The following is a 24,397-nucleotide window of genomic DNA, read 5'->3' as shown; positions in this document are numbered from 1 at the left end:
TCTTTTCCAATAATTTCCCTATCACTAACATGAGACTCACAGGCCTGTGATTTCCAGGATTATCCCTGCTACCCTTCTTAAACAATGGGACAACATTGGCTATTCTCCAGTCCTCTGGGATCTTACCTGTGATGAAAGAGGATACAAAGTTGTCTGTCAATGCTCCAACAACTAGTTGTCTTGCTTCCCTCAATATTCTGGAATAGATCCCATCAGGACCCAGGGACTTAACTACCTTAATATTTTTTAAGATGGACAACACCTCTTCCTTTTTAACAGCAACTTGGCTTAGAACCTCGACATTCCCTTCCCTGAGATCATCCTCCACCAGTTCCTTCTCTTTGGTGAATACTGACACAAAGTATTTGTTTAGGACTTCACCTAACTCTTCTGGCTCCATACTTAGATTCCCTCCTTTGTCCTTTAGTGGCTAACCCTTTACCTGGCTATCCTCTTGCTTTTTATGTACGTATAAAAAGCCTCGGGATTCTCCTTAATCCTGTTTGCTAATGACTTTTCATGACTCTTTTTAGCCCTTCTAATTCCTTGTTTAAATTCTTGAACAGCTATTCCCAATCCACATTCACTAAAACCCATCTCAACTGGCTAAAATTGGCCTTACCACAATTTATAACTTTAATTCCTGTCTTATCTTTGTCCTTTTCCATAAGTATGTTTAGACTAGCTGTAAATCAAGGTCACTATCACCAAAATGCTCTGTCACTGCCACTGTCACATCTACCTGCCCAGCTTAGTTTCCTAAAATTAAATTTTATTGGACGTCCAAAAGAGTTCGCCCGAATGCACTTCAAGAATTCTGCTCCTTCCTTCCTTTTACACCGAAGGTCGTGAAAGGTAGATATAAAAACATAGTTTGTGAACTTAAGAAGTGAAAAAATTGAAGATCAAAGTAATAGAGTTATTGTACTCATTCCAAATGGATAGCTAACTTGAAACAGGTAAGGACTAAAGAACCAGAGTCCATTTTGAGGTAGACTTAGACTGTAAACCAGAGTTATATTTCTTTATAAACTGTTGGGACATCTGATGAAGGCATTATTACCGTCTTCGAAGAGAAATCATGCAGATTTTCTGGGAAAAGCCATATTTCTGGTTGTCATGGATGAGTAAAAAGGAAAGTACTGTAAATGTTTGAAATCTGGAAAGAAAAACAGAACATTCTAAAAGTATTCGGCAAGGCACTGCTATCAGGTGAGTTAGTGGTTTCTTAGTTGTGGGCCTATCTGCCCATTGAGTAGATCCAATGATTTTTATTTTATTCATTCACAGTATGTGGGCATCATGGCCTTAGCCAGCACTTATTGTCTACCCTCCAGTAGTTTCCTAGACTATTTCAGAGGGCAATTAAGAGTCAACCGTATTATTGTGGATCTGGAGTTACAAGAAAGTCAGACTATGTAAGTATGACAAATTTTCTTCTTTAAACAACATCAAAGAACCAGCATGGAATTTACAACACTTGAAAATTGTTTCATGGTCTCAGTTAGACTTTTAATTACAGACTTTTTTTTTGAGTTCATATTCCACCATCTGCCTTGGTAGGATTTGAACCTGGATCTCCAGAGTGAGTAGGCCAAGCCCTATACCAGACTGGAGCAGGCACAGGCAGAGTCCCGCGCCAGACTAGAGCAGGCACAGGCAGAGTCCCGCGCCAGACTGGAGCTGGCACGAGGCAAATCTCGCGGTGGAACCAGCATGGGCAGTGTGGCCTCGTGCTCTGAGGCCTGAAGACACACCCCGTGAGCTCCAGAACACCGCGAGCAGTGAGCCCTGGAGCAGCACATGAGCTGTGAGCCCGTAGCAGCGTGGGGAAGAAGCCCCACAGCAGCACATGGGAAGCAGTGCCAGACCAACACGCAAGCAGTAAGACCTGGATGGAGACCAGTGTGAGAGGAAAATCCTCACCTTAGAACTTACCTTAGAATACTATAATGTTAACTCCTTAATATTTTCCAATTTTTAATTTATTTTCAACTCTGTAATTAAGCAACTACTTCTATTCCTCTACTGTATACAAGAATTGTATCTAGGTACTTGTACCTAAGATGTTGCCATAAGAAGGCAAACATTGTAAAAGTTCTTCACTGTACTCCTACAATGAAGCACATGTGACAATTAAGGGATAAAAGGATATTGTATTGAAGTTGGGACTCTGGATTACCAGTCTAACACCAATACACAACACCATCACCTCTCCAATGACACTCTTGGAAGAAGAGCAGGAGAACAATCCCAATGTCCTGAAAATATATTAATCCTCAAAACAGCATCACAAAAACAGATTAGGCATTATCACATTGCTGTTTATGGGAATTCGCTGTGTGTAAATTGGCTGCTGTGTTTCCTACATTATACCAGTGACTACACTTCTAATATACCGAACTGGCTGTAAAAGACATTTTGAGAGATCTGGTGATCATATACAAATGCAAGTTTTCTTTTCTCTCAGCAGTTCGATCAGATGCCTATAATACTACACAGATGGAAGCAGTGGACTCCCTTTGAGATGCCCAAACTATCCTGGCTGCAAACCACCTTCATCCATGGTTTAGCAGTCCCCAGTTACAGCTAGTCCAATGTTTTCTTCACTATTCTTCCAGTTTCACCCCTACATAAAATCTTGCTGTCTGTATTCCAACTCACATCAGTGTTCCATCCATCCATAGCTCCTGCGCTCATTACATTGTCCATGGAAATTCAACTTTAAAATACTCATCCTTGCGTTCAAATATCCCATTGGTCCTGCCCTGTACTATTTCTGAAACCTCCTTCTGCCATGCAACCTTCTACAATGAGTGCACTCTTTCTATTCCAGCATTTTGTGCCTTTCCAATGTTCATTCTCCCTACATTGGTGATTTTATCTTCAACTGCCTAGGCCTTAAAGCTTTGGAATTCTCACCCCAGAAGTCCTAGTCTCCATGCCACCTCTTTCTCCTTTAAGACACTTCCTTAAAGACTAGAATTCTCTCCAGATTTTTATCATCTTTCCTGTGTGATTCAGTAGGAAATTTTGCCTGATCATGCTGCTGTAAAGTACCATAGACTGTTTTACTACATTGAATGTGTTATTTTAAGTACAAGTCAATATTTTGAAAGGCCATACTCTGAATTCAGCAATGAAAGAGACCCCATATTGGTCACTATATTGCACCTCCTCGCTTCTGCTCTATGCCTCACCTCCGGTCAGTAATTGACTTCTCTAAGTGTGAACGTGGCTATTCCTATCACCATAAAAGTGAGTGAGGTAGAGAGTGCTCTACGTTGTTCAGTTGAGACCAGAAATTGGCTTCCAGCATTTTGGGATACTGTCAGTAAACACCACTTGAAACTGAGTACATCTGACAGGATATCGTGATGTGTGAGCCTATGCGTGAAAGCGTAAATTCAGACTGACAAACAGTTGATACAAGCCGTAGGTTTTCAGGAGAATTCAACATATTCTATCACTTACATTCATTTTCTGAGAATCACAGTGTGGAATTTAGTGCCCTACTTTCTAGCAGGTTCAGTGGCTGGGGGAATGGGGGGGTGGGTTTGATCAGGTGTGAGGGTAACATGACCTTCTCATCTCCACCTTATTTAAGGAAGCTTATGGAAAGCCTAAATACTGCCACAAAATTGAAGGAAAGTAATGCCCACTTAAAGGGCCACAAACCTTGGTATGTTTGATTACAGGTCCCCTGGGTGGGTGGGGGAGGACTCATTCAAAGCACTTAGAACCTGATTAAGGGATGCTGCAATAGAAAGGTGAGGGGTGAGAGGGTTTGGGGAAGTACCTGCTGAGCAACAAACCACTGCCTTTACTACTGACCCCAGTGAGTCCCTAGCCTTTGCTGTCAGCTACCCACAATCTTCCTCATTCTCCCAATCCACAATGCACATCACTCCGACTCTTCAGCTGATGGGTTACATAATGTCTACCATTTCCATATGAAAAAAATCTATGGTTAATTTGGGCAGAACATTATTTAAATAGATAGAGATACTACAGAAAGCTGAGTTGCAGAGAGATCTCTGTGTCTTCATTCAAGAAGCACCAAAAGCTAGCTTGCAGGGTACAGCAAGCAAATATTTATTATTCATTCACGGGGTGTGAGCATCACTGACTAAGCCAGCATTTGTTGCCCATCCCAAATTGCCCTGCAGATTGTAATGACGAGCTGCTATCTGGGACCACTGCAGTCCTCAGCAGGTAGGCACACAAAAAAGGGAATTCCAGGATTTTCACCCAGTTATGTTGAAGGGATGGTGATACAGTTCCAAGTCAGGAGGGTGTGTGGCTTGGAGTGGAACGTGCAGGTCACAGTGTTCCCATGCATCTGCCGCCCTCGCTCTTCTCGGTGATAGAGATCGCAGGTTTGAAATGTGTTGGTGGGAGAGTCTCAATCGTTGTTGCCATGTGTCTTGTAGATGGTGTGCACTGCCGCCACTGTGCATCAGTGGTAATTGAGGTGAATGTTGTATGTGTATCATAAGGTGCCAATCAAGTAGGCTGCTTGTTTACTTGTCCAGTGATATTACCATTACACCATCACTTCCCCTTAGGAGGCAAATTGAATCTTAGGCTTTGCTGCAATAGAATAAACAAGTAGGGAAGTTTGCTACAAATGTACTAGGCTTTGGTGAGACAGCACGTGTTTAGACATTTTACTTAAAGAGGATCACATTTACAATGGAAATAGTTCAGAGAAGATTTACTCAGCTGATTCCTGGGATAAGTGGTTTGTCTTGTAAGAAAAGATAAATCTTGAACAAATTCAAAAAATGAGAGATGATCTTATTGAAATATCCAAGATTCTGAGTGGAGTTGATAGGGTAGATGCTGAGAGGATATTTCCCTCTTACCGGTACCTAGAACTAAAGGACACAGTTCCAAAATAAGGGTCTCCCCTTTAAGACAGTGATGTGGAGAAATTTCAGCTGATCATTAGTGATTTGGAATTTTATTTTCCAGACAATGGGGTAGAGGTTGAACTATTGAATATTTTCAAAGCTGACTTAAACAGAGCTTTGATCTATAGAATTATGATGGACAGCATGAAACTGGTCTTAAGGAGACAATCAGATCAGTTATGATCTTGTCCAATGGTGAAATAAACTCAAAGTGGCCTAATAGCCTACTGCTGCTCCTCTGATGATCTGCTTTTTATTATGAGCTTTGTGTTTTTTATGAATCCCACCCTCATTCTGCATTTGTCATGAGCTGTATCTCCGACAAGCAGTACAAAACAGAAATATGGTCCAATAAAGAATGAGAGAAGACACTTATCCTCTGAGTACTCAAGCCAAAGGGGCCTTATGTTTACTTGTGAGTGTACAATGTGCCTTGTGTTGGCGCTGTGTTTGGTGTGGGCTCCTTGTCACCTTTAGATTGTTAAATAACAAATGCATTTCAGAGCTTCCTGATGAAACCTCTGTGTATCTTTGTAATTAGAAAGCATTTGAATAGCTGGAACACATGCTGTATATTCTCCCTGTGTGGTATTCCTCAAGCTGTAGTAAATACTCAAACATGCACTGGAAGTTAACACTGTGAAATAGAGTGAAATTCAATGAGACTTGCATGGGAACTTTCCAAGAACCAGCAGATAACCTACCCACCTGTTTCCAAATTTAATGCACACATCAGTCTATACCATTGAGGCTTCTCTCAAAAGGTTGGCTCTCTGCCCCAAAAATGACCACATTTCTTTGCATTACCTCTGAATTGATTTGATTTGATCTGATTTATTGTGGTCACGTGTATGGATGGGAGGTTGGCTTCCATGATGATCTGGGCTGTGCACATAATTTTCTGTAGTTTCTTACGGTCCTGGGCAAAACACTTGCCATACCAGGTCATTATGCACCTGGATAGAATGCTTTCAATGGTTCATCTGTAAAAGTCCTTATGAACATGCCAAATTTGCTTAGCATCCTGAGGAAGAAGAGGCGTTGTTGTGCCTTCTTGACTATCACGTCTATGTGCGAGGTCCAGGACAGATTGTCTATTATCATCACTCCTAGGAATCTGATGCTCTCGACCCTTTCCACCTCAGCTCCGTTGATGTAGAATTTGTTGAGAATGGAACAGTTCTCACGCCTTCTTTATCTTTAGCCAGTACTCTCTCAATTCAATAGCAAGGCAGCTTTAAGGGTAACCTGCTGGTACCAGTTGCTCCCCTCCTGATGAGTATGAGCTCTCAGTGCACCATGTGCTCTATGTTATGTGTGCCTCAATAATATATGAATGGAAAGACCTCACATTATAGTCCAAGGTCATGCAGCACTTAAGCAACAGTGGTTCGAGTGCCTTTGCAGCAGAACTATATTATCAGTCCCATAAGAATTTTAAAAGATAAGCAAACAGACAGCTTGAAACAAAGTGACTAGTAATATGGACAGAAAAGATCAGTAAAGGGAGATTTTTTAGAAATACTTTGATGCGCAATCTTCATGCATTTTGAAAAAGAATTCGGCAGCAATAAATTTGTGCACTGGGATCCTTTTATTTTCAATAGACGATATTAAGAATCTATAGTATTTGGTAAATGTCCTCCAACCTCTCTTTAACAGCACAGCATTATCTAATAACCAGGAACATGTATTTGAGGTGTCTGATTTATAAAGTGCTAATTTATGGTTGGGCAAGCCTAATAGATACAGGTTTTATAGCAGTACATGCACAGACTTGTTCCAACTGCTGTGGTTTACTGCAAGAAACTGCTACATCACGTGCTGTGCTTGTTGTCATGGAGATGGGTCCAAGACATACATGTGGCAGATTTTATTGTTTGATCCTTAAATATACTGTGAAAATAAACTGTTAACATATTATTCAGACTTTAAAGAAATACATGTTTGTAAACATAAAGATCTGAATAAATATTCAAGTCTACACTAGCATTAAAGAGCTGACACAAGGATCACAATCAGCAGCAAATTTTGACTTTGTTTTATTTTCTGATTGATCATTTCCCTGTTTTTATTTTCCTATCGTCCTCAAATCATTTTTGATTCTCATTAAAGACAGGAGTGGCAGCAGTACAGAAAAGTTACCTTTCTTTTTGCCCATCCCATGTGTTTGTGTAGCTTTTCCTCCATTCTACAGACAAACTTGTTTAAAATCAGAAAAATCGGGTGCAAATTTGATTGGTAACTTAGATACACATTTGAGTGTGGGATCCAGTCTGACAAACATTTCATTGCCACTCATTTTATTCCAATTGAGATGGTGCGATAACTGACCTACCATCTTTGATCATACATCTGTCTCCATTGATGGAAAGTAGTTACTGATAGACAATTTTGCCTTAGCCAGATCAGTGTTAACTTAGGCATCAATGGTGTCAACATAGAGAAAAGTGAAAAAAGAATCAAGCAGAGTGTTTAATGACAGTGGATATGTGTTACTAGCTGGCAATCTTCTGGCTGTGCCCCAAAAATACCCCTATTGTTTTTAATTGAGTGCTGTTTCCCTGAACAGTGTGAAAGGAAAAGTCACATCCAGCTGTGCTGAATGACTAATGCAGCATTTCAATAGTGTTCCCAAGTTCACTGGTGACATTTACTTCAATTGCACCAAGGTTTGGCTTCATTTAAATGCACAGTGTTTTGCATGAATACTTAAATTAGCAACCAACTCTAGAAAAGGATCAGAGGTGACCTGGAAGTCGAATGGTGCTGGATAAGGGTCGCAATCAGGGTACAACATATGTTGCGCGTGCCTGAGGAGGTTGGCAGCAGGAGCAGAGTGAACTGGTTGACCAAGTAACAGTTGTGGCCCCCAGTAGCAGTTCATTTATTGCACCCCATGGGTATGGGCAGCAATGTTGGTCAATGCTGACTGAGGACCTGAGGTGACTTCAAGAGTGGAGATGGAGGAGAGCAAAGGTCAGCAACCCACAGTCAAAAGGATCCACATTCAGGGCTGTACTTTTGATTATACTTAGCATTTTGGTGGCATTTCCTGCAGTTCCTTTCACAAAGCATTGTACATGTATACTTGGTCATCCTGAGCACATGTGAGCCCAACAACTACTACAGTCAGCGTAAATCAATTTCCAGTTTGGCTAGCCAGAATAATTAGTGTAAACTCAGGGTTGGAGGTATTCCTGGAGGTTGATTATGTGACATCAGCATTTATCTTATAAAGTTTTTATCCCCTGTTGTTGAGATCTTTTCTTGCAGTTCGTACCAAAGGTTGCTGTGAAAGAAATTTCAACAATCAGGAGCTCACCCATGTATTGTTGGAATTATGAAACCAAGGACTGGGAAAGAATGATCAAAATGCCCTTGAGAGGAATCTTGATCATCCATATCTAACGAGCAGTAATGGGTGTAACAGCACTAACAACATTAACTTGCATTTGTGTAGCAAAGTAACATAATGTCTCTAAGCATTTCTCAGAAGCATTAAAAAATTTGATACTGAGCAATACAAGGACAGGCACCCAGCCAAAAGCATTGTCAGAGAAGTAGGTTTTAAGGAGAGTGTTAGAGCTTTAAAGGGAGGGAGACAGTTATTCGGAAAGAATTCCAGACCTTTGGGGTGGTTAAGAAGCTGTTTAACGCTTGCCTTCATTGTTCAGACCTTTGAATATAGGAGTTGGGACGTCATGTTGAGGTTGTACAGAACATTGACAAGGCCTCTTCTGGAGTACTGTGTGTAATTCTGGTTGCCCTGTTATAGGAAAGATATTATTAAGCTAGAGAGGGTTCAGAAAAGGTTTGCCAGGGTGTTGCCAGGAATGGACGGTTTGAGTTATAAAAATAGGCAGGATAGGCTGGGATCTTTCTTACTGGATCATAGGAGATTGACCGTATAGAGATAGAGTGAATAGCAACCTAGGTTGAGGGAATTCAAAACCAGAGGGCATACTTTTAAGGTGAGAGGAGAAAACTTTAAAAAGGATATGGGGCAACCTTTTTACACAGAGTGGTTCATGTGTGGAATGAACTGTCAAAGGAAGTGATGGATGCAGGTACAGTTAAACATTTAAAAGATACGTACACGAAGAGGAAAGGTTTAGAGGAATATTGGCCAAACACAGTCAAGCGGCACTAATTTAGCTTGGGAAACTTGGTCAGCGTGGACTAGTTGAAGCTTTGTCAACTGAAGACATGACCAGCAATGATGAAACAATTAACCTGGGGAAGCTCGATTAGCCATGTCTTAGGGATGGAGTAGATATAAGGATTAAAATAGATTTGAAAAAAGAATTTTAGAATCAAGTTGTGGCTGAACTGAGATTGTAAACCAATGAGTACAGGATAGTTGCATGAAAATGATTGTGAACGTAGGTAACGAAGGTTCAGAGGAGACCTGACAGACATGAATTTTATGAGGGGTATAAATAAGATGGATAAGATGACATTTTTTGAGGAGTGGAGGATCAAAACCAGGGGGCATTTAGGATAAGAGGTAGAAGGCTAAGAGGGATGTTGAGGAAAGATCTTTGTGGGATTTTGAAACTCATTGCCTAAAAGCATGGTTAAGTCAGAAATTCTTGAATCATTTAAGCAGTACTTAGATATTCATTTGCTTTGCCAAGGCCTGCAAGGCTATGGGCCAAGAACTCGAAAATGGGATTAATGTTTATGTGCTTTTTAAGCTGTAATTTCTTTGAGGAGTGCTTTAGGACAATTTAAACTCCCCTTTTTAATCAAGTCAGTAGCCTCTCATTTTCTTTGAGAGAGTGGGAGATAGAGAGAGAGAGAGATAGTAATCATTGTGCTTATATACAGATTTGTAGCTTTTAATTCTAGTTGCATTACTTTAGTTTTGGTTGTAGTTATAGCTTCAGCTCTTAACTTGGACAGATTGATAGTTGACTGTTAGAAAAAAAGACTTGTTATGACAGGCATATTGCTATCATTTCTTCAGCCTTCAAGATTCCCTTATTGCCACTAACTGGCTGTTACAACTAGTTTTTAATACATGCCTACTGCCCCAATGATACTGTTTGTGTTTCTGTATATGTTAGCCATGTGACATATGCCATAGATAGTGGGGTTCTATTGAGTCTTCTCAAGGGCAAAAAGGGAAGGGCAATAAATACCCACATCCCATGAATGAATAATGAAAAAGAGTCAGATATCTTGAACACTATTATAACAGTAACTACTTACACGGATAATATAATGCACAAAACAAACTGACAACATTGACTGAATTACACATTACATATAAAAAGTGACTGAAAATGAAGTGGGTACCTTTATACCAGATCGTCGCATGTTGTGGTGTCATGGAACAATGTTAAAGGTACAGGCCCATCTGGTTGGGAATCAACATTATAATGCATTAGAACCCATGGAAAGGTTAGCTGGATTTCTACTCAAACATTGATATGTTATCATGTAAAGCTGCTGCAGTAAGTGCAGTATTTGCCACCACTTCCAGTATGTGGTATCGGGCTAAAGCTGGTTGAGGCATATTGCTGCCATTAATCTTCCATTGCCTATCTATTTTAATCAATCTGTTCACAGATGATATGACACACCTTTGGTGCAGGTCGGATTTGAACTTAGCTCTCCTAGCAATCAGGTAGGCACTCTACCACTGGACCACACTCTAGAGCAGGTAAGACTTGAAGCAGGACCTCTGGCTCAGTGGTAAGGACACTACTACTGCACCACAAAAGCCCTTTCATCCACCTTTGTCAATATTGTGTCTAGGACCTGTCTAATCATCAATAGTAAAGAATGGACCAATGGTGAGTTCTAAAAAAAGATACACTTGCCTCACTTAATAAAATGTATGATAGCAATAAGTACAACTTACATTAAGAGACGAAGGACTCCCAGTAACTGCACAGAACATATTTGTTCCCTGTAAAGGTGACCATTGAACTTAACTGCCTGCACCCAAAGACTCTGTGACACCATCTAATTAGGTGGAGTTAATGCAACTTCAACGTTACCTTCTACTGGACCAGTAACTTATCCTTTCTTCTTTCAAGGGATGTGGGCATTGCCAGAAAGACTAGCAGTTATACAACAGAGAGTACTTTTAAATAGAGTTACAGCACAGAAGCAGAACTTTTGATCCAACTCATCCATGTCGATCAGATATCCTAAATAAATCTAGTTCCATTTGCCAGTATTTGGTCCATATCTCTCTAAACTGTTTCTATTCATACACCCATCCAGATGCTTTTTAAATGTTGTAATTGTACCACCCTCCACCATTTCATCTGGCAGCTCATTCCATACACGCACCACCCTCTGCATGAAAAAGTAGCTCCTTAGGTCCTTTTTAAATCTTTCCCCTCTCACCTTAAACCTATGCCCTCTAGTTTTGGACTCCATACCCCAGAGAAAAGACCTTGTCTATTCACTCTATCCTATGATTTGATAAACCTCTGTAAGGTCACCCCTCAGCATCCAATGCTGCAGAGAAATAGCCCCAACCTATTCAGCCTCTCCCTTTAGTTCAAACCATCCAACCTTAGCAACAACTTTATCAGATTAGCAACTTTTTTATAGTTTATGGTCAGGATTTGCAGATATATAAATTAATTTATGGAAACCATTTGTATCACAAATAAGATGCTATAATTATAGCTTTCTATGAGTTCTTGAGAAGAAGTTTTTATTGGTTTCCAGAACGCCAATGCCACGAATTGATACAGTTCAGCCCATCCATAATTTTGATCAGGCAGAAAGCCTCTCTACTGTGAAATATTAAGCTTTAAAATGTAATGCCAAAATCTACTGTCAAAATAATAGTGGGATTAATAATATTAATACCGTTCACCATTATTTATAGGCAAACAGTCAAGCAACTTCAGTAGATGTGCAGTTAAAAATGTATATTTAATTGTTGCTGTCAAAGTTACACTGCTCCATTGTCAACTGTGCAAAAATAACAACTCTGCTATTTTTAAATAATAGGATGCTCTGCCTAAAAAGATAAAGGAGGCAGATTTAATTCTGGCCTTCAAAAATAAAACTGATGAATTCTAGAGGAGAAAAAATTTCAGGGTCATTGAGAAGGGGCAAAGGAGTAGAACAAGCAGAAAGCTTTGTGCAGCGTGGATAAACATGGACTTGAAGAGGTTAAGGGGCCTGCAACCATTCTATGCAGACCATGATTCACGACAGTTTGGACATGCAAAGAACCATGAGACTTTAAAAAGCCGGCCCGACTCCTTGGCGATGACAGTCGAGTAGGCCATGCCTACCTCTGCCATGGAGCTGCTGGAACGGGAGTCCAATGTTTGGGTTTGTGGCTTGAACCAGCCCGCACACTTAAAATCCGCTAGGAGAAAAATCAGAAAGGCATGGAATTGGGTCAGAAATCCCAGAACCCACCATTTTTAAAGGACTCCTGAGTCATTTCAAATGGTGAAAATCCAGCCCTTGTCATGTGGCATCCTTCCCATATTGTAAAACAATAGTTTACATTGTGGTAGTCAACTCTATGTCAAGTATCACCTGGTATGGCTGAGAAGCTCCATTCGTGGATGGCAGTCATTGCCCATTTGTTGCACAGGAGCAGGAAATATAACTGACTTCCAATAAAACAGAACTTCGAATGTATGTTACATCTTACTTTTACATATATTTTTGTAATAACTTACGTTGAAACAGTAAATCTCACTAGAAAACTTGGAATATATTCCTCACATATGATTTGTTTTTTGGACATTCCATTCCTCCCCAATCTCTGAGTCAAAATCCTGTAACTCCCTGTGGATGCACTTCTACCACATGGACTGCAGTAGTTCAAGAAACCAGCTCTCAGCACCAGCTTCTCAAGGGCAATTAAGGATGGGCATTAAATGCTGACCCACCTCGAAACACTCAAATCCCAATGATGGATAAACATCTGAAGAGGGATCATGTTGGACTTGAAACATGAACTTTCTTTTCATTTTTTGCACAGATTCTGCCAGACCTGCTGAGTTTCTTCAGTACCTTCTGTCGTATATGAAAAAAAATCACTTGTTTATTTTAAATCTCTCCTCTTAAACTTCCGTTTCCGATAATTTGTTTCTATTTGTCTGTGCAAGAACATGGGAAGGGAGACCAAGGCTGTCATTTTCGCCCAAAATCAGTTTCTATTTTGAAAAACCTCAGTCAAGTGTGGCAATTATTAAATGAAGCATAAAGCATCCAGTCCAGCAATGTATAGTAACCCCAGTCTCGGAAGATTCTTTCCCTCTCCATCCCAAATTTCATCAATATGTACTTCTTCCATTTCTCAGACCTTTTCTCATTTTTTGCACCAGTTAGTTTTGTGCTTTGTGCTCAGAACCACAAGGTAATGGTAAAGCCTTTTCATAGAAGATTCATACAATTTATGGAAAGAAGAACTTCCATTTGTAAAATTACTTATTTGTTCATTGGGTATGGGCATCACTGGTAAGATAGAAAAAAACAAAAGAACTGTGGATGCTGTAAATCAGAAACTAAAACAGAAATTGCTGGAATAGTTCAGCAGGTCTGGCTGCATCTGTGGAGAGAAATCAGAGTTAACATTTCGGGTTGAGTGACCCTTCCTCAGAACTCAAGATAGTACTCATTGTCTGTTCCTCATCACTGTTGAGGAGGTGATAGAGAGTTGTCTTTTATAATCCGCAGTCTTCTGGTGTTCGTACACCCACAACGCTATTTGGAAGAATATTGACCCAGTGCCAATGAAGGAACAGTGACATAGTTCCAAATCAGGATAAAATGTGGAGGTACCAGTGTTGGACTGGGCTGGACAAAGTCAGAAATCATATGACACCAGGTTATGGTCCAACAGGTTTAATTGAAATCACAAGCCTTCATAGTGCTGCTCCTTCGTTACCTGAAAGCTTGTGATTTCAAATAAACTTGTCGGACTATAACCTGGTGTCATACGATTTCTGACTTTGCCCACCCCAGTCCAACACTGGCACCTCCACATTTTATCCTGATTTGGAACTATGTCACTGTTCCTTCATTGGCGCTGGGTCAATATTCTTCCAAATAGCGTTGTGGGTGTACGAACACCAGAAGACTGCAGATTATAAAAGACAAACGGGTTTAGTTGAAATCACAAGCTTTCATAGCGCTGCTCCTTCATTACCTGAAAGCTTGTGATTTCAAATAAACTTGTCAGACTATAAACTAGTATAACAAGGTGTAGAGCTGGATGAACACAGCAAGCCAAGCAGCATCAGAGGAGCAGGAAGGCTGAAGTTTCGGGCCTAGGCCCTTCTTCAGAAATCACAATTTCTGAAGAAGGGTCTAGGCCTGAAAGGTCAGCCTTCCTGCTCCTCTGATGTTGCTTGGCCTGTTGTGTTCATCCAGCTCTACACCTTGTTATCTCAGATTCTCCAGCATCTGCAGTTCCTACTATCTCTGGACTATAACCTGATGTTGTGTGACTTCTGACCAAGTCAGGATAATGTGTGACTTGGATGGGAATTTGCTAGTGATGACGTTCCCATGCACCTATTGTTCCTTATAGTCCTAGGCATTAGAGGCCATGTGTTTGGAAAATGTCATTTAAAAAGCCTTCATGAGTTGCTGCAATGCATGACATTGATATTTGCAGGACATCCCAAAGTGTTTCACAGATATGTCATTATTTTGAAGTCTAGTCACTGTCAATATTTAAGCAAACATAGCAACTCACTTGTACATGGCAATATCTTACAAATAACAATGAGATCATGGAAATCGGGACAGCAGTCCCCAGTGGTAATCTTGCTCGTCATTAAAAAGCCCTGACAAATAATCGAAAGACATGAGTTAAAATCTCACAATGTAGTTGGGGATTTAAATCCATTGAATTAAATAGTCTGGAACAGAAATATGTGTTTTTTTAGTAATAATGATGACCAAAGTTTCAGTTTGTTGTAAAAATTTATCTGATTTACTGTGGTCATCCTTACCTGATCTTGCTGATGTGCAACTTCAGATTCACAGCAAATATTTGGCTTTTAACAGACCTTAACAATGATTCTGAGCAATTTTTATAGATGAACCATTGAAAGCATTCTATCCAGATGCATCATAGCTTAGTATGACAACTGCTCTGCCCAAGACCTCAAAAAATTACAGAGCGTTCTGAATGCAGCCCAGTCCATCATAAAAACCAGCCTTCCTTCTATTGCTACTTCTGCACTTCCCACTGCCTCAGGAAAGCAGCCAACATAGTCAAAGACCCCTCCCACCCCAGATATAAATGTCATAAATGTTGATCAAGGCGCACTCCTGTTCTTCCTCAAATACATGACATATGACTTGCAGCATAGGAACAGACATTTCTGCCCAACAAATTCCATTTGACTCCACTTGCAGCTCTTCCCATTATTTTCATTTCAATCTGCTCTTCTCTTCTTCGTCAAATGCATTTATAACATTCATTTCTAGTATTCCAATGTGTAATAGTGAGTTCTACGTTCTCACCACTCTTTGGATTAAAAAAAAATTAAACTTCCTATTGGATATCTTGGGGGCTATCTTATAATGCTGGCCTCTAGTTGTATTCTTCGCCATGAGTGGAAACATTTCTATGTCTCTGTTATCAATGCCTTTAGCAATTTTAAAGACCAACATTAGGTCACCCAGCAACATCTTCCCTCAAGAGAAAAAACATCCATCCAATTAATGATTTCATGATTTCTACACCTATACATTTCTGATATAAGATTGTTTATATTGACTTAAAGCAGGCAATTGAGGCTCAGTTTTATTGTTTGATCCAAAAGGCAGCAGCTCTAACAGTATAGCTCACATTATTGCAATGAAGTGCTGGATAATATGCTCATGTCTCTGCAGTAAGACTTGAACCAATAACCTTCTGATTCATACAGAAGACTGCTACCACTGTGAGAGAGATAGAAGGAGGGGGAAAAGAGTGAGAGAGCTAATTTAATCTAACCCAATGAACATAATACTGACAAGACAAGACTGTTGATCTGTTTCGCACCCCACTATTAACTTCAACAGAATATAAAATTGAGTATGGTGTAAAACGGGTGACTGGTCCAATCGTGTCAGTTTCCAGCCAGGCAGATTGGGATAAAATTATTCACAAGGAGAGAGAGAAAGAACACAAGAGTGAGAGAGAGGCTTGAATCTAACTCCTGGAAGTGAAAGTATACTGACTGACTTCTCTATTCTATCTTTTATCTTTCTTCCATACACCTTTAAAAGGCTAGATATTAACTTAAACAGGCTAGGAAATTAGGGCAATTAATTTAGTTTTGACTGGTATTGGATTGCAGTCAAGAATTCTTTCAGCATGTAAAAAAGAGGTTTATTTATTTTAGCTGAATATGGCAGAAAAGATTATTTATTTGACGTGTTTATGTCAGACAGATTCATTTCTTTTACATGGCTACATGAGAGATTTATTTGTTCCTTTTGCATGGTTTCAGGGGAACAGATTCATTTACTTTTGATAGATGCAGGGACAAATTCATTTATCCTTTCCCTGGAACAAAGTGAGAATTCGATTTTAACTTTCTGTGGATGATTTTTCTGGATGACAAGCAGTAGAGCTGTTTGAAATAATTATCTTTTGTACAAGCCACTGAAGGGCGGTGAACATTAGAACAGAATATTTTCCAACGAGCAATGACGTGGTTCCTGGCTATCAGAAAGTTAGCTGCCGAGTTACAAGTTAGCAATGGGGCAGCCTGGTGGCTCAGTGGTTCGCACTGCTGCCTCACAGCACCAGGGACCAAAGTTTGATTGTAGTCTTGGGTGATAGTCTATGTGGAGTTTGCACATTCTCCCTCTGTCCGCAAGGGTTTTTCTGGGTGCCCTGGTTTCCTCCCACAATCCAAAGATGTGCAGTTGGATTAGCCATGTTAAATTGCCCACAGTATCCAGAGATGTGCAGGCTAGGTGGATTAGCCATGGGAAATGCAGGATTACAGGAATAGGTTTGGGTGCGATACTCTTCAGAGGGTTAGTATGGACTGAATGGGCCAAAATGAACTGCTTACAGCCTGATGACCTCAACATAAAATTCACCAGTTTCAAAATCTCCCCACCCCCAGCCTTATCCCATGTCCAGTCCTCCCTCTCATCCCCACCTCTTTGACCTGACACAACATTGTCTTTCTCACCTATCTGCGACCCCATTCCCAACTGACCAATCTCCACAACCCCCTACCTGCATCCACCATCCCACCTACCTTTCCCCAGCCCACCTCCCCTATATCTATTTATTTATTTATTTATTTACGGGCTCCCTTCGCCCTCCCCAGTCTTGATAAAGCGTGTAAACCCAAAACATCGACATTCCTGCTCCTCTGATGCTGCCTGACCCGTGTGTTCCTCCAGCTCCACGGTGTATTGACATGGAGTCTAAGGAAGGTCATTCTCACACCTTGATGCCTACAGCTCCAGCAATGTAGAATACAATTATTCCAGTTGTTTTTGCTCCACTACAGACTGAAAAAAACACAACCGAGCATCTTAAAAATTTTTATCAGACCGAAACGTTAATGTTCCAAGTGCACCAATAGGAAAATTGCATGGTAATGCCACTCAAAGGACATGTATTATCGACTCAAAATGGCCTTTTACATCCACAACTACTGCAATAGATAGGGCAGCAAATATCAGTATCTGAATTGAACCACTTCACAAATACAGAAGTGTGAAAATAACAAGGTAGGTAAAACATTATCTTGCAGACCTATGAACATGTCAGCAATTTCTTTGAAAGTTCATTGCTATGTTCACATTTGAACAGGCAAGGAGAGAAGTAATTAAAGATGCTTGAAGTGGCTTTTATTTTGTAATGCTGCAGTTCTAGTGTGGGTCACGCTGATGGCAACGCCAAACTCAGTCTCCCATTTTCACTGAGACTATTGACAGTTAGAACACAACAGGGAAAAGAAAACTTTGCAGCCAGCAGTAATGCTGAATTTAGTAAGTTTACTTTGATGTTGCTGTCCACTAATTGAGACCTAAGTGTTGGGAAAAAGTGAGAGTGGCAACATAATAAGGTAACAGATAAACAACATAAAAGGACTTATTGAACCAAAATGAAATTTATCAATTGTTTGGTATTAAAGGAGTAGATAGTTATTTCCTACTTAATCGAAATATTTTCACTTTAGTTCAGTGTATCAAACAGATTCAAAACTTGATCATAATATCATTTGCAAACATATCAGATGTAGCTTAGTTGGAAGTGCTGATGCTTCTGAACCAGGAAGATCCAGGTTCAAGTTCAATGACATAACTTGGACACACAAGTCAAGGCTAACAATCCAGAGCAGTACTGAGAGAGTGCTGCAGTACCAGAGATGCAGTCTTTTATTTGAAACAGAGGCTCATTTTGTCCTCTGAGCTGAACGGGAAATATCTTATGACAGTATTTTGAAGAAGAGTGTGCAAGGTATTTCAAGAGTCCTGGCCACCATTTATCCTTTAATGAAAATCACAACAACAGAATTTCTGGTCATTAATATGTTGCATTTGTTGTAGGAGCTTTGCTGTGCACACAGGGGAGAGGGAGAGGGAGAATACAAATTCATGAATTTTGCCCTGGGACCATTTTTTTAATAATTATTCAATTTTCATCAGATGTTCGCTGAAAGCACATTTTGGTTTTCTCTCAAAAACTGCATGTTGCAAAATGCAATACAGAGTGGGGACATCCTCAGTGTTAGAGCTTAGACTGCTGGTGATGTGCTGCTTTGTTATGCAGTGATGTCTGTTTAGTATGAATGTGTGGCCTATGTATCCTAGTGCAGTTTTAGTTACTGATTTTTCTCTCATGGATGTTAATGAGTGTATGGGTTATAAAATGAAAATTGGCATTGATATCAAATTATAAATGAATATATTCCTAAATATTTGTAGTCTGGGTCTCTTTAAGCTTTTTAAGGAGTTTGTGAAAAAAATTTCTTGTATCGTAACAGTTGCACAAGATCACACACCTTCCTTTGTCCCCTCCTTTCTGTTGCAGATTAACCTTCGTTCACCTTGCTTCATGGCAAATGGTAGGATTGAAATTAAATCACAGTAGATAAAATCTGAAAATCAAACATATTAAATATATATTCATCACATCGAGAACACTCAGTTTATAAATCACTCAACTTCAAATCTATTTTTTTACTCAAGCTGTGGGGTTTGTTTTCAGAAGATTATATATGTATAGGTAAAGATTTTCTTCAAAGTATGACTTAAAAAAATATGTAAATACAAGCATTAAAGCCACTAGAACACAACGTTTTGTTACATGCTAAAATCTTTACAAAAGAATAATGGAAATAGCATCACATTTTAGCCTTGCTAACAAAAATTACAGTAATTAGATTCATTCACATCAACAAAATGACACCATTTGTACAGTAGTGTTTCTGCACTGACATAGCAACTATAAATCACACCTTAATGTTGCTTTTGCATTTCATCAACATTATCTCCCAATTTTAAAATTGTAATATTGGTTTCATTTTATGATACAGTGAACGTAAAGTGTCAATTCAAGATTAAAATCATTTTTGGAGAAGTTTTGCAGTAGTAATGATGGAAGAATGATTACTACCATTACCTCTCTGAACCTCCTGGGCAGGACTTTGTGTATTGGCTCAGGACGCTGAAGTTAAGATCAAATTTGGTCTAAACTGCACATTATATCATGAGTGGCAATCCAGTATCAGTTTGGCATGAATTGACCAATTATGATGGGCGAGCACTTAGTGCTGAAAGGCCAATAAGACGCCTTCCAACATGGAAGAAGCTGCAGCCTGTCACTGCAGGTAAAAAAGAGAGAATGACTGCCTCCAGGTGGAGATACCTTCTTGGTACTTTTAAAACATTTCAAGTAAAACGTGGCCTTGGGTGCTGGACCACTCTTCGGAAACCCTCCTTGAGTGGTTCAAGTGACCTTCAATGTCTCATAGAAGCACTGCTCCCCTTCGCCATGCCTGCCACCAGTAGCCTTTCTCCAGGCCTGAGCAATGCACCCGATTGCATGGCAGGCCTGTGGACAAACTGCAAAATTCTCATTGGCTTCTGATCAATGGCTTTAACGGCCCTTTCCATTATGTTATTTGGTTTCATGGCATTTGAGGGGATGGAGTAACCAGATTGCCTTTCAAGAAAATGGCCTGGGCCAAGTTGGTGCCAATGAATTTACATATCAGCTGACAATGTAAAATTGCACCACCCTCTCCTGCACCCCAATACTGAAGTTAATATCCTGCCTTTAAATCTGAACAGTGTTAAAGGAAGAAATCCAGAAGTTGTTATCTATGATTATCCATAGGACACGCTGTTACAAGTCCAGCATATTGTAAGTGTGTAGAAATCATTGCATGTACAAGAGTGTGCCCTATTTAACCGTGAGAACACTGCTAAAAATCACGAAAAATGGACTACCTTGAGACCCAACTGGATTTTTAGTGGTTTACTAAGCCAATTGCTACAGCCCCTCTGACCCTGGAAAACTAATTTAATATTTATTTAGTGATTCAATTTTTTTTTTTGTTACAATCCAGCTGGTGATAATACTGGAGAAGTCAGAACCGAGAACGCAACCTGGTTTGACAGATCACAAGTTTAATATTTGCAGTTGGTTTCTGTGGTAAGTAATCATTTAAATATATTAAGACAAGGCTATTGATGTTCCTTGATCACAAGAGCGCAGTTTCTTACACAAAAGAAAGGAAAAGCCATATATATGTGTGCATACATATGTGCCAATTTGAAAATAACAGTATAAACAACAACACAGATACATTTCTTTCACCAGCAAGATCATTTTCAGATACGCAATCACAGAGAAATGTCATTCTACCTTAACTCTTTAATTTCTTACTTAATTGATTCTTATAAAGGGTCACATGCTTTCTTGGAAATGAATAATTTAGTCCATCTTTAAAATTACCTTCTAACTTCTTAAAAGTAAGTTACCTTTGCAGAACAGAATCAAAAATTCATCTACTTCCATTTTAAGAATACAAATTCCCAAATGATAATAATATATTGTACACTTTTATCTTACTTTCGAAAAATATCCAAGATATTCCATGTAAATTTTTAAAGTTAGTTTGTAATACTTCTTTTTATATTTTTTACACTCATTTGTTTGGCTCAATGCAAAGTCTGTTCAGTTAGTTATTGTATTTCATCTCCTGTCTGTGGGAATACTTTGATGTAATTGGCTGTTTTTTTTATTCATTCATGGGTTGAGGGCATCACTGGCTAGGCCTGCATTTGGTGTCCATTCCTATTGCCCAGAAGGTAGTTGAGAGTTAACCACATTGTTGTGGGTCTGGAGTCACATGTAGGCCAGATCAGGTAAGATGGCAGTTTCTTTCCCTAAGAGTGAATGCAGAAGGATGCTCACCCTGTTTGAAGACATCACGATTGTTTGATATCAGAAATCCCCTATAGCTATTGTCAGAGTGAAATTTTATTTTAGGAACGGTGAAATTCATGCCCCAGAAATCACTAGATATTATTTGTGGGCACTTGCATTCAAGGTCAACAGTGAGTATTGTTGTTTCACTGCTAATCATGAAATTTGAGCCGATATCCTTTTAGTTATTTAATTGGTTAATAGTCAGCCTACCTTCTATGACAAACAAAAATCAGGAGCATGAGGATGAAAGATGAACATGTATGCAAGAACATTTCATAAACTAAAAGTGAGGTACACTCAGTTACCTTGAAATCTGTATACATCGTGATATGAAATAGTGACAGGTTACCTACGTCAAATGGAAAGGGTCTGATTGAAGAAACAGTGATAAGCAGTATTTCTTTCGCTATCTATACAGAGTGAAAGATAACTAGCAGTTTATGCCACTGCTTAATTATATATTAACATTCAAAATGATATTTGATAGATGTGTTCAAGAACTAAAAGCCCCTATGCGGTCAAAAGTAAAGTGAAAGATCAGTTCTCATGGCGTATAGGTCCTCAATGTAATTTGCTGCTGATGGACGAATGCCACATAACTCAGAATTTGTGTAATTCCTGAATTGAGTGAAGAAATTTGTTGGCTATTGGCTAGTGTTGGCAGCAGGTTTCTAAATACAGAGCACTTTTCAACCCATGACCATTTCCATCCAAAAGGATAAGGGCAGCAGATACATTTGAATACTGCCATCTGCAAATTCCCCTCCAAGCCACTCGTCATTCTGACTTGGAAATACATTGTTGTTCCTTCAGTTTCACTGTGTCAACTGCCTCCTTAAAGGCACATTGGGCCTACTTATTGTATATGCTTTAATTTGCACATGACCACCTTCTCAGGGGCAAATAGAGATGGGCATTAAATACTGGCCAGTCAGTGACCCCCAGATGCCATGAATGAATATAATAAAATCATTTGGAGACTTGTATCTAAGTTAAATATTTGCCGTTTGAAAAGTTGTTAGTGTTATTCGTTTCCTCTTATCCAAACCAGTTGACACATCCTTTTCCAAATGAGAAGACAGGTTCTTTTACCAAAGATTCAGATATTTTAATTTAAATTATCTAATTTTATTGCACACTCCTGTGACCATCCCATCAAGTGATTTTAGTTAACATTGTCCCTAAGATTCTGGAAACTCTGCTTGTAATGCAAGATGTATAAGAAATAGCTGTCAACAAGAACAGCTGAGGCTATAACACCATTTTTACACCAATACCTTACCAAATGAACATCTCTTCAGGAGTTCCTCAGGGTTATGACCTACGCCCAACCATCTTCAGCTGCTTCATGTATGACCTTCCTTCTATCATATGGTCAGAAGTGGGGATGTTCGCGGATGATTGCACAATGTTCAGCACCATTCTCAATTCCTCAGATACTGAAGCAGTTCATGTTCAAATGCAACAAGATCTGGACAATAACCAGGTTTGGTCTGATAAGTGGCAAGTAACATTCACACCACACAAATGCCAGCCTATGACCATCACCAATGAGAGACAATCTGACCACTGACTCTTGACAGTCAATGGGGTTACCATCACTGAATCCCACACTATCAACATCCTGGGGATTATCATTGACCAGAAACTCAACTGGGCTCACCACATAAACACAGTGGCTATAAGAGCAGGTCAGAAGCTAGGAATACTGCAGTGAATAACTCACCTCCTGACTCCCCAGAGCCTGTCCACAAGGCACAAGTGATGGAATACTTCCCACTTGCCTAAATGAGTGCAGATCCAACAACACTCAAGAAGCTTGACACCATCCAGGACGTAGCAGCCCGTTTGACTGGCACTACATCCACAAGCATCTACTTACACCACCACCGATGGTCAGTAGCAGCAGTGTGTCCTATCCACCAGATCCACTGAGAAATTCACCAAACATCCTCAGACAGCATCTTCCAAACTCACGACAACTTCCATCTAGAAGGACAAGGGCAGCAGATATATGGAAACACACCACCACCTTCAAGTTCTCCTCCAAGCTACTCATCCTGATTTGGAAATATATTACTGTTCCTTCACTGTCACTGGGTCAAAATCCTGGAATTCCTTCCCTAATGGCATTGTGGGTCAACCCCCAGCAAGTGGACTGAAATGGTTCAAGAAGGCAACTCACCACCACCTTATCAAGAGCAACTCGGGATGACCAATAAAGGCTGGCCAGCCAGCAATGCCCAAATCCCACAAAATGAGTAATGAAAAGACAAACGCTGCAAATTCCTGTATATCAACTTTGGGTATTTAATTTTGCAGTATGAGGGCATTTGGTCAGTATTTGTTGCTCATTCCCAATTGCCCTTGAGAAGGTGGCAGTGAGCTATGTTACATTTTATGTAGCATTGCTAAACAGGAAATCCAGAATTCACTGTAAGGCAGCTTATTTAATATCTATAATTTCTGTTCCAACATGGAAATATTGGTTTTATAACACTTTTCTAACTTAACAATTGTAGCATAGTTAAGTTTGGATGACAACATAAAATGTTGTTCCTGAACCATATTAAAATACGACTGTGATGATGTGAGATATGAAGAGAGAGATCCCATTGAAAATGAGATAGTAGTTGAAATCGGTCCACAGAGGCCTGTATGGCATTGTTATAATCACTACAATAGTAAATCCAGAAATAGATCTCTGTTTGTGCATCAGAAATGACCAGTTTAATACAAAACTTAAAAGTGCCGGCCTCTGCCTTCCACCATAATGTCACAGTGAGATTTAAGATGGTCAGGAAACACCAACAATTGGAGAGAGCACTGGTATGTCCTTGAATTGACAGAGAAGGTAAACATCTAAAAGTCTTGTAAAAATGGGTCATAAGTGTAGATGCCATAATTCTTCTGAAAGTAAGCTTCTTACGGAATGATGTGATAATAGTAGGTTTTCATGAGCAATTGAATGATCAGGAACTTTGCTTAGGGAGAGATATAGAGGGAGAGAGATTAGTAATGCAACCTTTTACAGGAAAACAATTATATTGTTAAACAATTATTAAACATGTTG

This window comes from Rhincodon typus, chromosome 10 (assembly GCF_021869965.1).
Source record: "Rhincodon typus isolate 14 chromosome 10, sRhiTyp1.1, whole genome shotgun sequence".
Taxonomy (NCBI): domain Eukaryota; kingdom Metazoa; phylum Chordata; class Chondrichthyes; order Orectolobiformes; family Rhincodontidae; genus Rhincodon; species Rhincodon typus.
This window is presented reverse-complemented; position numbering follows the sequence as displayed.